The sequence below is a fragment of the Loxodonta africana genome, chromosome 12, assembly GCF_030014295.1.
Source record: "Loxodonta africana isolate mLoxAfr1 chromosome 12, mLoxAfr1.hap2, whole genome shotgun sequence".
Classification (NCBI taxonomy): Eukaryota; Metazoa; Chordata; class Mammalia; order Proboscidea; family Elephantidae; genus Loxodonta; species Loxodonta africana.
In genome coordinates this window covers 74,487,739-74,504,270 of record NC_087353.1, presented here as the reverse complement: position 1 = coordinate 74,504,270, position 16,532 = coordinate 74,487,739, and positions in this window count along the sequence as shown.

Genomic DNA, 16,532 nt, shown 5'->3' with positions numbered 1-16,532 from the left:
TCAGACCCCTATGGCAGGAGGTTAGGTGGTTTGGGTGGAGCTTCAGCCCTCAGTTCCCCATTGTGGGTCAGTGAGGGATCTGCCAAATAGGCAGAGATATCAGACCTGGGAAACTTGTCTTTCCAGTAATCCGCTAAAACAATTACAGTCAGATCACTATCAGAATTGCCTTTGCATTATAATAGCCACCTTGTTCCCTGTAGGGATGAAAGCCCAAGACTGTGGATCTCATATGCTTGGCTGGAGCTGGTTCTGTATTTTTAGTCCAATTTCGGGAAGTCAGGGAAGGATTCTTGGTCCCTGGGTTTTTTGTAGCTGCTTCTGTCTGGCCAGGAGAATGGGTTAGGAAAAGACAAAACAAACAAGCAAAAAAAACTGCAGAGCACTTCACTCTCTGGCCCAGGAAATTCCAGTGTTAATGAAGCCACCTGGGAAGGGGAGGGGAGGGATGAGATAGCTAGGAGAGAGTAGCACCCTGGAATATAGACAAAGTTACTTATCTGCTTGGTGAAGACTGTTTTATCTGAGATTCCCAAGGGGCGGGTAGCCTGTGTGTGTTGGCTGGGTTGAGGTTGTCCCCGAGGGTCAAGCCCATGTTCTGTGCTTGTGCTGTCTCAGAAGCCATTGTCAGTTCCTCCGCTCCCAGTCCAAAGCCCAGCGCCAAGGTTCCCCGGCTAGGACGCCACACTCCAGGCTCCAAAACCAGTCACTGCCTCCCGGTGACTTCTCCTCCTGTCAGCCGTGTCGCTGCGCTGCCTGTGTGCACTGGCTGGGCTTCCCCCGAGGTCATTTCTGGGGGCTAGGGCTGCGTCCCGTGTTTGCTCTGTCTCAGGATGCCGTGCTCATCTCCCCTGCACCCAGTCCAAAGCCCGGCGCCAAGGTTTTCTGACTGGGATGCTAGCTCTAGGCTCCGAAAACAGTCGTTGCTTCCCCGTGGTTGCTCATTCTCTCATTAGCAGCATCAGTGTGCAGCCTGCATGTGCTGGCTGAGTCTCTACGGAGGTTACCCCAGGGGGCTAGGGGTTAGGGCTGTGTCCTGTGCCTGCCCCGCCTCAGCAAACTGCTATCAGCCCCGCCACTCGGCACCAGGGAACCGCAAGGGCTCAAGGCTGTGGAGCAGGTCGCGGGTTCCAGAAGTGGTTGCTGGTTCAGGGCTCAGCTTTTCACTCACCTGTCACTCAGGTCAACTCTTTAGATCTGTGTTTGATGGTCAGGGTACGTAGATTGTCATGTATGTGATTGATTCACTTGTTTTTCTGAGTCTTTATTGCAAGAGGGATCCGAGGTAGCATCTACCTACTCAGCCATCTTGGCCCCGCCTCCTCCATAGGGTTTTTTTGGCTGTAAATCTTTACAGAAGCGTCTTGCTAGCCCTTTCTTACAAGGTGCCACTGGGGGTTCAAACTGCCAACCTTTAGGTTAGTGGTTGAGTGCAAACTGTTTGTGCCACCCGGGGGCCTGATAGAGACTTAAGTATTTGTTAAAACCCCTTATTTGAGATTCAATGCACCAGGTTTGTTTGACCTCAAAGCCTATGTCCTTTCTATGATTCTATGTCTCCCTTAGACAGTATGTTGTTGGTCCTTGTTGAGGGGTCTCTATGGCCTCTCTTGTTAATGGGACAGATGGGAATAGCTCTCACTCTTACCGTGGAACAGCCCCCTTCTGATTGCTTTGTTATCTAGTGTGATTTGTTTTGGTCTTTTTGATGGTTAAGGTTCTGTGTCAACTTGGCTGGGCTATGATTCTCAGTGTTTTGGCAGTAATGTAGTGATGTAGTTATCTTCCATTTTGTGATATAATGTAATGAGCTCCATGATGTGATCTGATGTGATCAGTCGATCAGTTGTAAGAGGAGTTTTCTTGAGGGTATGGCCTGTATCCAATGTGTATGGACACGCTGGCAAACTTGCTGGCTTTTGCTGGCTCTGGATCCTGCATCTGGCTTGTCATCATTTGACCTCAGGTTCTTGGGACTTGAGCTAGTAGCTGATCTTGGGATTTGTTGGCCTCTGCAGCCTGTGAGCCAACAGCCTGCTGTCTTACCTACTGATCTGGCTTCATTAGCCCCTGCAGCTCCATGTGTCAGGAGAAGCTGCCAGCCTGACGCCTGACCTATGGACTTCGGACTTGCCAGCCTCTATCACCGTGTGAGCCATTTCCTTGAGATAAATCTTTCTCTCTGTATATATATATATATATATATATATATATATACTTCACTGATTTTTCTTCTCTAGAAAGCTCAGCCTAAGACAGTCTTCTCATCAGCTCTCTGAGGTGGGGACAATTATCACCTGTAAGCTACGGGTGAAGAAAGTCTCAGCGAGGCTGGGATCTGGCTCAACATCTCATGCAGCTTGCCATCGGCAGATCTGAGTATTGAGTTGAGGATAGCCTGACCACCAAGCCCAAGCCCTTATCCTTTACATGATCTGTTCTTTAATAACCACATAAACCAGTTACCGTTGAATCACTTCCAACTCACGGCAACTCCGTGTTTGTCAGAGTAGAACTGCACCACAGGATTTTCAATGTTGATTTTTCAGAAGTATATCCCTGGGCCTTTCTTCCGAGGGGCCTCTGGATGAACTTGGACCGCCAACCTTTTGGTTAGCAGCCAAGTGCTTAACCGTTTACACCACCCAGGACTTCCAACAGTTGCATAGCCTTCCACAATTGACAAAGGTTCTTTTTTCACATTCATTATCTCATTTGATCCTCACACCAAGACTGATAAGCTAATTGAGAATTTCAAAGCTGGGGACAATATAAAGTTCTTTTGAACCATTTCAGCCTGTTTCCCATGTCCTGGTCAAGACAGCGGTGATGAATTTCTCAAACCTGTCTATGACCGACTCAGGACTTGAACCTGTGTATTCTGGATCCAGTAGAGTTAAAAGCTGCCAGAGACAGAATGGTGTCGCCTGTTTTTGATGTTTTGGCTGAGGCTGTGTTTTTTGCCTCAGATTTCTTTGCCTTAAAAAACAAAACAAAACCAACCAGTTCCTGCTGAGCCGATTCTGACTCATGGTGTTCTGAGTAGAACTGCACTCCGAAGAGTTTTCAATGACCAATTTTTTAGAAGCAGATTGCCAGGCCTTTCTTCCAAGGTACCTCTAGATGGATTTGAACCACCAACCTTTCAGTTAACAGCTGAGTGTTTATCCTACCCAAAGACTCCTTAGCAACCTTGAAAAGTGAAAGTGTGCCTTGGCCAGAACTCAGGGAGAATGAGGCCAGTGGGTGGACCTGCCAGGGAATGCCTGCTCCAAAGTGCTTTCATCGCCACTGGGATGGAAGCTCCAAATGGCCGTAGGTAACTAGGCATGGGCATTATCAGCCCAACATTGAGAAACCAAGACTTGGAGTGATTAATAGAGTGCTCAAGGTCACTTGGGATGTCAGTGATGGGAAAGAGTCTGTTGTTGTTGTTGAGTGCCATCCAATGGATTCCAACTCATAGTGACCCTATAGGACAGAGTAGAACTGCCCCATTGGGTTTCCAAGGCTGTAATCTTTACAGAAGCAGACTGCCACATATGTCTCCTGCAGAGAAGCTGGTGGGTTCGAACTGCTGACCTTTCAGTTAGAAGACGAGTGCTTAACCATTGCACCACAAGGGCTCCTTGGGAAGAGCCTAACCCAGTGCCGTCGAGTCGATTCCGACTCATAGCGACCTGAGCCTAGACCCCAGCAATTCCGATGCTGGGTCCAGTGTTAGTCAAGTGGGGCAGGGTAGCACGTTGTGAGGTTTGGAACCCAAGGAAAAGCTGGAAAATTTGGAGGCTTTCCTTATTTTTATTACCCAGTGTTGCCATGAGATAAACAGACGCTTTTTATTTAAATAACTTTCTGGAAACACCAAAGCGACCAGTTCTGTTGAGTGGTCCAGCCCTGAGCCCTGACCCCAGACCCTACACCTGGGCTTCTTTCTGGGCTGCTGGACCTCCAGACATTTATGACACACATTTCCTTCAGGCCATGGTGCCCGCAAGTCCTCCCCCTCCCCGGCACTAGGTTTTCCCTTTTCATGTTTCAACTCCAGAGGCCCCCAAGGGCTTCTGTCTTAATTAAAAATTAAATTGGCAAATCGTTTCTTAAACTGTCTCATAGGCAGCCAAGTAATCACCACCATTAGCGGTTAGTCAGAGTCGCTTGCACTGTAATGCCTCTCGAGAGCAGTGGCTACATGGGCTTAGTCCTGTCCCATCACTGCTGCCTTCTGCTACCCCGCCTGCCCTAATCCTTGCCCAGAGAACTTCGCTTCGTCTGTTTCCTGTTGTACTCGAGAGGTCCCTGTTCCCAGTTCAGAGTGTACTGATGTGTCCTGGCCTGTCTCTATCCATAGTGATGTACACAGGGCCTCCAGGAACTTGCTTGTGCCCTGGACATTGCTGGGGGCATTCTCATTGGCGGACTGCTCAATTATAAGGCGAGGTCCCTAAGCTCAGTCTGAGTGAAGACTCAGTGCAAGGTTGGGCAGGTCATCCTATGAGAGCCCACCCTAGGACAGCCCACCCTGGGACAGCCCACCCTAGGACAACCCACCCTATGAGAGCCTACCCTGGGACAGCCCACCCTAGGATGGCCCACCCTAGGACAGCCCACCTTATGAGAGCCCACTCTAGGACAGCCACCCTAGGGCAGCCCACCCTGGGAGAGCCCACTCTGGGACAGCCCACCATATGAGCCATCCCTGGGCTGTGGCACTGGGATGGTCCTTCAAAGCAGCCTCTGCTCCTGGGAATGTGCTGGCTGCCCCTCGCAGCAGCCCTTTCCCTAGTCCAGAGTTCTCAGTCTTGGCACTACTGGCATTTGGGGCTAGATATTGTTTATTATGGGGGTGCCCTGTAAATCATAGGATGTTTAGCAGCATCTTTGGCCTCTACCTCCTGGAAGCCAGTAACATCCCCAGTTGTGACAACCAAAAATATCTCCAGACATTGCCAAATGTCCCGTAAGGGTCAGAATAGCTCCCAGTTGAGAACAATGCCCTGGTTTATTGGCCTTTCTCGGGGTAACAACCCCTGGATTCAGATTCCTTTCCTCTTTCCCTTCCGCCTTAGCTCTTGCTCTCTATTTCCAAACTGTGCCTTTTTTTTAGGCCATGCAACACACACAAAAAGTTTATTCTACTCTTTCCTCTCAGAAGGGACTTAGAGCCTGACAGAAAGGACTTGGACCTTAGAAACTCTAAAGAGCTTGTTTATCCTTCTTAGGGGGTGAGGCTGGGGGCACACAAAAGGTCAAATCCCTTTCATTCCTTCCCGAGAAGTCACCCACTACATCCCAAGAAGATGCCAGCAGGATCTTGGACCAGGTCTGTCTGTCCCTAGAACCCATGCTCCTAACCAGCATGCTTCCCGGCCTTCCACTTTGACTGGCTGTACCTCAGTGGCAACGTGGTGTTGGAAGGCACGAGGCTCTGATTCTAGTTCAACTAGCTGTGTTTCCTTGGGCTCATCACTCCTCCTCTCTAGGCCTGGTGAAGTAAAAAGATGTTGTTAGGTGCCATTGAATTGGTTCTGACTCATGGAGACCATACGTACAATAGAAAGAAACACTGCTTGGTCCTGTGCCATCCTCATGATTCTTGCTGTGTTTGAGCCCATTGTTGCAATCCATCTCGTTGATGGTCTTCTTCTTTTCCACTGACCCTCTACTTTACCAAACATGATGTCCTTCTCCAGGGACTGGCCCCTTCTGATAACATGTCCAAAGTATGTGAGACAAAGTCTCGCCATCCTCACTTCTAAGGAGCATTCTGGCCGTACTTCTTCCAAGACAGACTTGTTCGTTCTTCTGACAGTCCATGGTATAGTCAATATTCTTTGCCAACACCATAATTCAAATGAAAAAATCAATTTTTCTTTGGCCTTCCTTATTCTTTGCCCAACTTTCACATGCACATGAGGCAATTGAAAATATCATGGCTTGGGTCAGGTGCACCACCTTAGTCCTCAAACTAACGTCTTTGCTTTTCAACACTTTAAAGAGGTCTTTTGCAACAGATTTGCCCAATGTAGTACGTTGTTTGATTTCTTGACTGCTGCTTCCATGTTAATTGTGAATCCAAGTAAAATGAAATCCCTGATAACTTCAATCTTTTCTCCATTTATCATGATGTTGCTTATTGGTCCAGTGGTGAGGGATTTTGTTTTCTTTATGTTCAGGTATATTCCATACTGAAGGCTGCAGTCTTTGATCTTAATCTGTAAGTGCTTCAAGTCCTCTTTGCTTTCAGCAAGCAAGGTTGTGCCATTTGCATATCGAAGGTTGTTAATGAGTCTTCCTCCTATTCTGATGCCCCGTTCTTCTTCATATAGTCCCGCTTCTCATATTATTTGCTTAGCATACAGATGAAATAAGTATGGTGAAAGGATACAACCCCGCCGCACAACTTTCCTGATTTAAAAAAACGCAGTATCTCCTTGTTCTGGCTGAACAATTGCCTCTTGGTCTATGTTCATGTCCTGGATAAGCACAATTAAGTGTCCTGGAATTCCCATTCTTTGCATTGTGATCCATGATTTGTTCTGATCCACACAGTCAAATGCTTTTGCGTAGTCAATAATACACAGGTAAATATCTTTCTGGTATTCTCTGCTTTCAGCCAAAATCCGTCTGACATCAGCAATAATATCCCTCAGTCCACGTCTTCTTGCTGAATCTGGCTTGAATTTCTGGGAATTCCCTGTCGATGTACTACCGCACCTGTTTTTGAATGATCCTCAGTTTTTTTTGTTCAGCAGAATTTTACTTGTGTGTGATTTTAATGTTATTGTTTAATAATTTCAGCATTCTGTTGACTTACCTTTCTTTGGAATGGGCACAAATATGGATCTCTTCTAGTCGGTTGGCCAGGTAACTGTCTTCCAAATTTCTTGGCGTAGATGAGTGAGCACCTCCACGGCTGCATCCATTTATTGAAACATCTCAGTTGGTATTTGTCAATTCCTGGAGCCTTGTTTTTCAACAATCCCTTCAGTGCAGCTTGTACTTCTTCCTTCAATATCATCAGTTCTTGATCATATGCCACTTCCTGAAATGGTTGAACGCTGACCAATTCTTTTTGGTATAGTGACTCTGTATTCTTTCCATCTTCTTTTGATGCTTCCTGTTTCGTTCAGTATTTTGCCTGTAGAATCCTTCAAAATTGCAGCTTGAGGCTTGAATTTTTTCTTTGGTTCTTTCAGTTTGAGAAATGCTTAGTAAAGTAAAAGGGATGAGTTAGATAATCTTCGGGATTATTTCAACTCTGATGATTATGGTTTTGTTGTTGGGTGCCATCGAGTTGATTTCCAACTCATAGCGACCCTACTCTATGTGACAGAGTAGAACTGCCTCACAGGGTTTTCTAGGTTGTGATCTTTACAGGAGCAGATCTCCAGGTCTTTCTCCCACAGAGCTGCTGGGTGGGTTTGAACCACCAACCTTTAGCAGCTGAGTGCTCAACTGCTGGGTGACCAGGGTTCCTTGTATACCCTATCTCCCAGGCTGTAAACAAGGGAGTCCTTGGTGCGTGGAGGCAGTCATCCATTCAACAAACACTGTGCTGAGCTCCTTCTGGGTTCCAGACCCTGTACTGGCATATAGGGTTCTAGAGATGAAGGATAGACAGCTTTGTAATCAAGGATCTCCAAGTCTGAGGTAGAGGCAGACAGATCAATAAAGACAATAATGAGTGAGAGGAGCTACAGACTAAAGGCATAAGCAAACTAGAGGTAGGGAGCAAACTCAGTAGTATAAGCAAACTCAGTGGAGGGAGGTGAGAATTTATTCAAGTTTGGGGTCAAAACCAATTTCTGGAGCAACTCTTTCCTTAAGGCTGTGGGAACTGGGCAATTATAACTGTTACAGGGTCTATCTGCTCCGGTTACCTCTTGCTGTATAAGAAAACCCAAAAACCAAACTTCTTGCCATCAAGTTGATTCTTACTCATAGTGACCCAAAAAGACAGAGTAGAACTGATCCACAGGGTTTCCAAAGAGCGGCTGGTGGATTCAAACTGCCGACCTTTGGTTAGCAGCCAAGCTCTTAACCACTGTGCCACCAGGGCTCCTTGAATAACAAGCCACCCCAAATTGAGTGACTTAAAACAATAGCTATTTTATTGCACTCACAGATTCTGTGGGTCAGGAAATACTGGGGCTAGTTTGTCTCTGCTCCATGATGTTTGGGCCGAAGCTGGCAAGGTTTGAGGAGCTGATAATGATTCAAATGGCTGGGGACTGGAATCTTCACTCACAAGTCTGGTATTTGTGCTCCGATGATGCAAAGGCTAGGCTTGGCTTGGACTGTTGATTGGAGCTCCTACATGTGGTCTTCCCCAGTGGCTTGAGCTTCCTCATGGCATGGCGGCCCCAGAGTGGTAGGACTTCTAACATCAGCGCTCCAAGAGTGAGTGGAAGCTCTCAGGTAGAAGCTGCAAGACTCTATGACCTAGCCTTGAGAGTCACATAGCATCATTACTACCATGCTTTATAAGTTCAAGCAGTGACAAGCCTGGTCAGATTCAAGAGGAGGGGACATAGACCCCACTTCTTCATGGTGGGAGTGTCAAAAACTTTACAGTCATGTTTTCAAACCTCTACGCTATCCTTATCCCTGTGTGTAGGGTTCTGAATTCCTCCAAACCTTTAGCAGGGAATCCCACCTTGAAAAATCTCTCCAGGTGTATTTATACCAAAAGCCTACTTCAATTAATCAATTCTAATGCTCCAATTACTCAGCTTATATTTTCAGACACTCTAATAAGCACCACAAATGAATAGGAATTAAACTGATGGCGCAGCAACCTCAACTATTAGAAAGACAACACTTGATTTCCCAAGCAGGCTTCCTCTTTGTGAAATGAACTTCTTTCTCTCGCGTGTGTTTTTTAGCACAGGAAAATGCTTCTTCAGGGGTGGGGATGGGGTTGGAGCAGGTGGGAAGGTTTCTACGAAAGTGTAGCAACGGTAATAAAGGCAAGTTTTAAATGACGTCTGGAGCTCTCCAGGTGTGTACTCTTCCCATTTTGGGAAAGACCTGTAGAGTAAGGGGAAGGGCTTGGTAATTTCTAAGGACTATTGCAGCTCCACAAATGTCTGTAATTTTTAGGAATATTTGCCAAGGGCAGTTTTCTAACATCATGGCCCACAGGGAACACCCATGTAATACTTGTATTCATTTGAATAACTTGCATTCAAGAAATACTGTTGCACTCCTGGTAACTAGACCTTTTTCTGTACATTTATATAAATGCATACACACATTTTTACACAAGTGGTATCATGCTGTGGGCTTTCTTCTGCAATTTCTTTTTTCTCTTGTATAATACGTACTGAAACTCTTCCGTATCAGTACCTAAAATTAAGCTTAATTCTTTTCCACTGCTATGTAACAGTCTCCTGTATGGATATGCCATAAATTATTTAAGTAGACCCCCTTGATTGAAATGTAGTTTCTTTCCATTGTTTTGTCTTAAGAAACAATGCTGCAATGAATAACCATATACATACATCACTTTGATCATGTTATATGTATGTGTATATATATATATATAGTATACATACAAAAACCAAACCCACTGCCATTGAGTCTATCCTGACTCATAGTGACCCCATAAGGTTTCTAAGGCTGTAAATCTCTACAGAAACAGGCTGCCACACCTTTCTCCCAAGGAGCTGCTGGTGGTTTTGAACCGCCGACCTTTTGGTTAGCAGTTGAGTGCTTTAACCACTGCCACCAGGGCTCCTGGTAACATATATATAGTGCAGTGGTTAAGAGCTTGGCTGCTAACCAAAAGGTCAGCAGTTCGAATCCACCAGCTGCTCCTTGGGGACTCTACGGGGAAGCTCTACTCTGTCCTACAAGGTCACTATGAGTCAGAATCAACCCGATGGTAATGGGTTTGGTTTTTGTTTTGGTTTATGTATAATATATATATTTTATATTATATGTGTGTGTATATATGCATATAATAAAATTCTAGAAGTAAATTTTCTCAGTAGAAAGTTATGGACTTTTGTAATTTTGATAGATATTGACAAATTTCTCATCAAGGAGATTATACTGATATATTCTTCTGTCAATAATGTATGAAAGAGCTTCCTGTCCACACGCAGGATACAATAAACTAGATAATCCTTGCCACTCAGAGAAGGTGAAAATGGCATTTCATTGTACTTTTAAGTGGTATTTCCCTTTTCTGAGAAACGTAAGAGTGCTTTGTATTCCTTCTCAGAAATGTCTCCTTTTCGACTTGGAAAGGACGTGTACTTACAACATTTTTTAATAGATATTGTTAACTTTGCCTGATTGACCCACTAAATGGCACTCCTGTGGCTTCCCCTTTATACCAGTTCCCGAGTCATATATAAGTCCTTAGGCCGACGCTGACTCCACCACTCAAGCAGTCCACCCCCTCATGGTTTTCTTAGCTTTGCCTTTAGGTGGAGCGGAGGTGGACAGCTGCCCCAGTGACCTCCACCTGCCACGGCCTTGGTTTCTATTTGCTAGAAATACATCTGGTGGACAATATCGGCCTCCACAAGCTTTTCTCGTACTCCCCCATGCAATTTTGTCTGAGAGTCTCTGGAAACAACTGCACTTTATTTTTGCTGAAGCCTGTTTCTTTGCAGTACATTTTGTTATCATTATGGGTTGTGTCATAAAAAAAAAAGTAACTCAGGGTCTTTCTAGAAAAAGTCAAACATCGCCTGGCTTCATCATGTATTGGCATCAGCTTTTTGTACTGATGATGATGATAACAAAGCTCTTTTTTTTGGCACCTCTTTCCGCCTCGTTTACAAGGTTTAGATGAGGATGGACATGGTAGGAAGGCAAGGTTTGGCTTTAAGCCTAAGCATCGGTCACCAACACAGTTAGCCAGAAACCTTGCATTGTGAGGTCAATAGCCCCTGCTCAACCAGTGATAAAGATGGTATTCTATTTTGATTCTCACGTGGCTCTTAGTGTCTGGAATCACCTGGTTACAATTCTAAAGGGAGAATGTTTGGGCAATTAACCAGATTCCAGCATTTTCCATGCATTGGATTCTGTGTTAAAAAAAAAAAAACCCAGTGCCGTCGAGTTGATTCTGACTTCTAGCAACCCAATAGGACAGAGTAGAACTGCCCCATAGGGTTTCCAAGGAGCGCCTGGTGGGTTCGAACTGCCAACCCTTTGGTTAGCAATTGTAGCACTTAACCACTATGCCACCAGGGTTTCCGGATTCCGTGTTAGGGATACAAAAATAGATTAATAAAATGCAGCCCCTGGGCTCAAGTAACTCACATAGCAGGGAATGTCAACGCATAAGTAGATACTTGTAATACAATATGGTAAATACCTTGATAGAAGGAAGCCTTTCAGTCTAATCCAAAAAGGATGGGTCATTCTAAAATATTAGCATGAATTGGGTTTAGACACGGAACCAAGAGAGTGTGATTAATCAATGGAGAAACAAAGAGGTAAGTGTTTATGATGGTAAGTGCTTTGGTATTTCTGGAGCAGAAGGTATGTTGTGGGTAGTGCTTGAAGAGGTAGACAAGTTAGATCATGGCAAGGCTTGTTTTTTCTCTTAAAAGTCTTCTGATTTATCCCAGAGGTTAACTTGTTTTTCCCATGGCTGGACACACACAGATGGCATTCCATTGTGTAATAGATTCTCTTGGGTGTGCCTAGGCTTATGCACGTTTGCCAGTTCACTGGGTGTATCTGTACCCCTTTCTCTACCACACAAGTGTGTGGAAGAGATGGGGCAATCACAGTCTTTATAAAGCCTGGACCTTTCAGAGGAGTCGAGATCAAAGAAATACCAGCAACAGATGTAACATCTAAATTGCTCAAACCTTTACTATAGAGTTGAATCATGTGTGCATGTTGACTTAATCTAATTTAACTCTTTGTCCTCAACAAAGAACAAGCAAATGTGAGTGATAGGGACACACAAGGGAGAAACTGGGGACAGTGTAATAGTCCAGTTGATTCCACCTTCTACTCTCTGGCACAAGTGAGCATGAGACTGACGTTCATGCCCCATCATCAGTCTCGGTTTTGCGTGTAACTTTTGTTTTGTGAACACCTGTCTGAGCCAAATGGGATTCTAAAGTTCAAAGATATCTGTTTTTATACAGCCTGGATGCTAAACACAAGATAAGGAGCTCACCGAAGAATTGGTAATCACAGTCATTGCTGGAAGGGAAGCTGGCTGGGTTTGTTCATATACAAAACCCATCATATATACTGGATTTAATGGAATCTCTGGGTGGTGCAAACAGTTAATATGCTCGGTGGCTCACCAAAAGGTCAGAAGACTGCATCTACCCAGAGGTGCCTTGGAAAAAAGGCCTGGTGATCTACTTCCAAAAAAGCAGCCATTGAAAACCCTGTGTAGCACAGTTCTACTGTATTTAATTGGCACCTTAAGGGACTCAAGGTCCCTGGTTGCTGCAAACTGTTTGCTCTCATTGACTAATTGAAAGGTTGGCAGTTCATATCCACCCAGCAGTGCCATAGAAGTAAGGCCTAGTGATCTTTGTGAAGATTACAGCCAAGAAGACCCTATGGAACTCAGTTGTACTGTTACACACATAGGGTCATTCTGTTGGGATGGTTGGCCCCAAGATCTATTTCAGAATTGACTCCACGGCAACTTTTTTCTTTTTTTTTTAAGGGATTCAAGGATTTTAATTATACTGCCTCTATTTGAGGAGCCCTGGTGGTGCAGCGGGTAAGCGCTCAGCTGCTAACTGAAAGATTGGCAGTTCAAGTCCACCAGCCACTCCACTGGAGAAAGATGTGGCAGTCTGCTTCTGTGGACATTACAGCGTTGGAAACCCTATGGGGACAGTTTTACCCTGTTCTATAGGGTTGCTTGAGAAACGCCGAGCATGTTCTACCCTTTTGGTTTTCCATCTCCAGCTCTTTGCATGTCATTATAATACTTTACTTGTCTTCTCGAGCCAGCCTTTGAAATCTTCTGTTCAGTTCTTTTACTTCATCAATTTTTCCTTTTGCTTTCACTGCTCGACATTCGAGAGCAAGTTTCAGAGTCTCCTCTGACATCCGTCTTGGTCTTTTCTTTCTTTCCTGTCTTTTCAATGACCTCTTGCTTTCTTCATGTATGATGTCCTTGATGTCATTCCACAACTCGTCTGGTCTTTGGTCACTAGTGTTTAATGCATCAAATTTATTCTTCCGATGGTCTCTAAATTCAGGTGGGATATACTCAAGGTCATATTTTGGCTCTTGTGGACTTGTTCTGATTTTCTTCAGTTTCAGCTTGAACTTGCATATGAGCAATTGATGGGCTGTTCCATAGTTGGCCCCTGGCCTTGTTTTGACTGATGATATTGAGCTTTTCCATCATCTCTTTCCACAGATGTAGTCAATTTGATTTCTGTGTGTTCTATCTGGCGAGGTCCGTGTGTATAATTGCCATTTATGTTGGTGAAAGAAGGTATTTGCAATGAAGAAGTCGTTGGTCTTGCAAAATTCTATCATTCGATCTCAGGCATTGTTTCTATCACCAAGGCCATATTTTCCAACTACTGATCCTTCTTCTTTGTTTCCAACTTTTGCATTCCAACCACCAGTAATTATCAATGCATCTTGATTATTGATGTTTCAACAAACAGATGCAGTGCTGGAGATGCTCACTCGTCTATCCCAAGAAATATGGAAGACAGCTTCCTGGCCAACTGACTGGAAGAGATCCATATTTATGCCTATTCCTCAGAAAGGTGACCCAACTGAATGTGGAAATTATAGAACAATATCATTAATATCACATGCAAGCAAAATTTTGCTGAAGATCATTCAAAAATGGCTGCAGCAATATATTGACAGGGAACTGCCAGAAATTCAGGCCGGTTTCAGAAGAGGATGTGGAACCAGGGATATCATTGCTGATGTCAGATGGACCCTGGCTGAAAGCAGAGAATACCAGAAGGATGTTTACCTGTGTTTTATTGACTATGCAAAGGCATTTGACTGTGTGGATCATAACAAATTATGGATAACATTGGGAAGAATGGGAATTCCAGAACACTTAATTGTGCTCATGAGGAACCTTTAATAGATCAAGAAGCAGTTGTTTGAACAGAACAAGGGGATACTGATTGGTTTAAAGTCAGGAAAGGTGTCCATCAGGGTTGTATTCTTTCACGATACCTATTCAATCTGTATGCTGAGCAAATAATTCAAGAAACTGGACTATATGAAGAAGAACGGGGCATCAGGATTGGAGGAAGACTCATTAACAACCTGCATTATGCAGATGACACAACCTTGCTTGCTGAAAGTGAAAAGGACTTGAAGCACTTACTAATGAAGATCAAAGACCACAGCCTTCAGTACGGATTATACCTCAACATAAAGAAAACAAAAATCCTCGAAACTGGACCAATAAGCAACATCATGATAAATGGAGAAAAGATTGAAGTTGTCAGTCTTTCATTTTCTTGGATCCACAATCAACAGCTGTGGAAGCAGCAGACAAGAAATCAAGAGACCCATTGCATTGCGTAAATCTGCTGCAAAGGACCTCTTTAAAGTGTTGAAGAGCAAAGATGTCACCTTGAAGACTAAGGTGCGCCTGACCCAAGTCATGGTATTTTCAATCGAATCATAGGCATGTGAAAGCTGGACAATGAATAAGAAAGACCGAAGAACTGTTGCCTTTGAATTGTGGTGTTCGCAAAGAAAATTGAATATACCATGTACTGCCAAAAGAACAAACAAATCTTTCTTAGAAGTACAACCAGAATGCTCGTTAGAGGCAAGGATGGCAAGACTGCGTCTCACATACTTTGGACATGTTGTCAGGAGGGATCAGTCCCTGGAGAAGGACGTCATGCTTGGCAAAGTACAGGGTCAGCAGAAAAGAGGAAGGCCCTGAACTAGGTGGATTGACACAGTGGCTACAACAATGAGCTCAAGCGTAACAGCGATTGTGAGGACGGTGCAGGACCAGACAGTGTTTCGCTGTGTTGTGCATAGGGTCGCTATGAGTCAGAATAGACTCGACGGCACCCAACAACAACATAGAGTTGCTATGAGTTGGAATCAACTTGAGGCAGCAGGTTTGGTTTTTGGTTTTGTCCCCCTATTTGCCTTGCTGATTTTTTAACATCACATTCAAATAAGTAACAACTCAACTACATTCACGGTTTTTAAAAACACTAGGAAAAAAAAACAAAACCCATTGCTGTCAACTCATAGCAACCCTACAGGACAGAGTAGAACTGTGCCATAGGGTTTCCAAGGAGCGGCTGGTGGATTTGAACTGCCAACCTTTTGGTTAGCAGCCATAACTCCCCATAGCTGTTGACCATTGTGCCACCAGGGCTCCAAAAAAACGATGAAGGAGATACAAAAACATAGTTCACAACAACCTCATGAAGCTCCTCTTTCATTTCCCATTTAGCTTCACCATTGTCTTATCTCTCCAGAGCACTGCTCTCCCAGCATAGGCTGGGCAGCTTCTACCCCTTCCTGTCTTCCCCTCCTCTGTCTTGCTATATTATGTATGTCATCTGAACTTCCCTCTAGGGACTATAGAGTGGGTGGGCAGGAACCGCATATATAATTATAGGACTCTCTTTGGAAGGGGGTTGGGAAAGGCTATGAACACAGTCACAGTAACAATTCCTGTCCCATCCCACTTCAACCTACTCAAACTTATACACAAAAAGAATACTGCTGATGGACATTTGTACTCTCATTGCTTTGGGTCACAAATTACTTGTGATGCCCCTCACAGCTTATTGGATATGCATGAAATTATTGTTGTGGGTGATGGGGGCCATGGAAAAATTTAAAGCAAAGGACATGATGAATCTGGATTTTGGGCCAATCACTCCAGCATCAATATTGAAGATGAATTAAAGGTGGGCAAGACTGGAAATGGAGAACCATTAAGAAGTTTTCTTTGTACAGTAACAGAAGGGGTGGAGAAGTGGGGATGGGCTTGATAAATATCTATGTAAAAACCCATTGTTGTCAAGTCAATTGCGACTTATAGTGACCCTATAGGACAGAGTAGAGCTGCCCCATAGGGTTTTCAAGGAGTGCCTGGTGGATTCGAACTGCCGATCTTTTGGTTAGCAGCCGTAGCTGTTAATCACTGCACCACCAGGGTTTCTAAATATCTATGTATGGAAATAGTAATATTGGCTAATAGGATGGGGGTGAAGAAGAGGAGGAGAGATGAATGACTGCCTTCTTTCTAGCTTGCGTATCTTAGTACTTGGTGGCACCATCGCTAGAAAGGGACTATTGAAGAATTCATTTATTTATTTGCATGCTACTTCATTCTAGAATGAGTTTAAGTTGCCTTACACAAATGCTGACCATGCCATAGTAAAGACAAATAGATGAGGAAAGTGGAGCAAGGAGAAATTGAAAGTAGGAAAGAGATAAAACCAAGATAAACATAAAGAAGATTCTAAACGCTTGCCAGGGATGGACTGTAAATTTGGCTTTAAGTCAACGAATGACATTGTTCACGCTTGTCAGTTTGGCCAATGTTGTCTGTCACT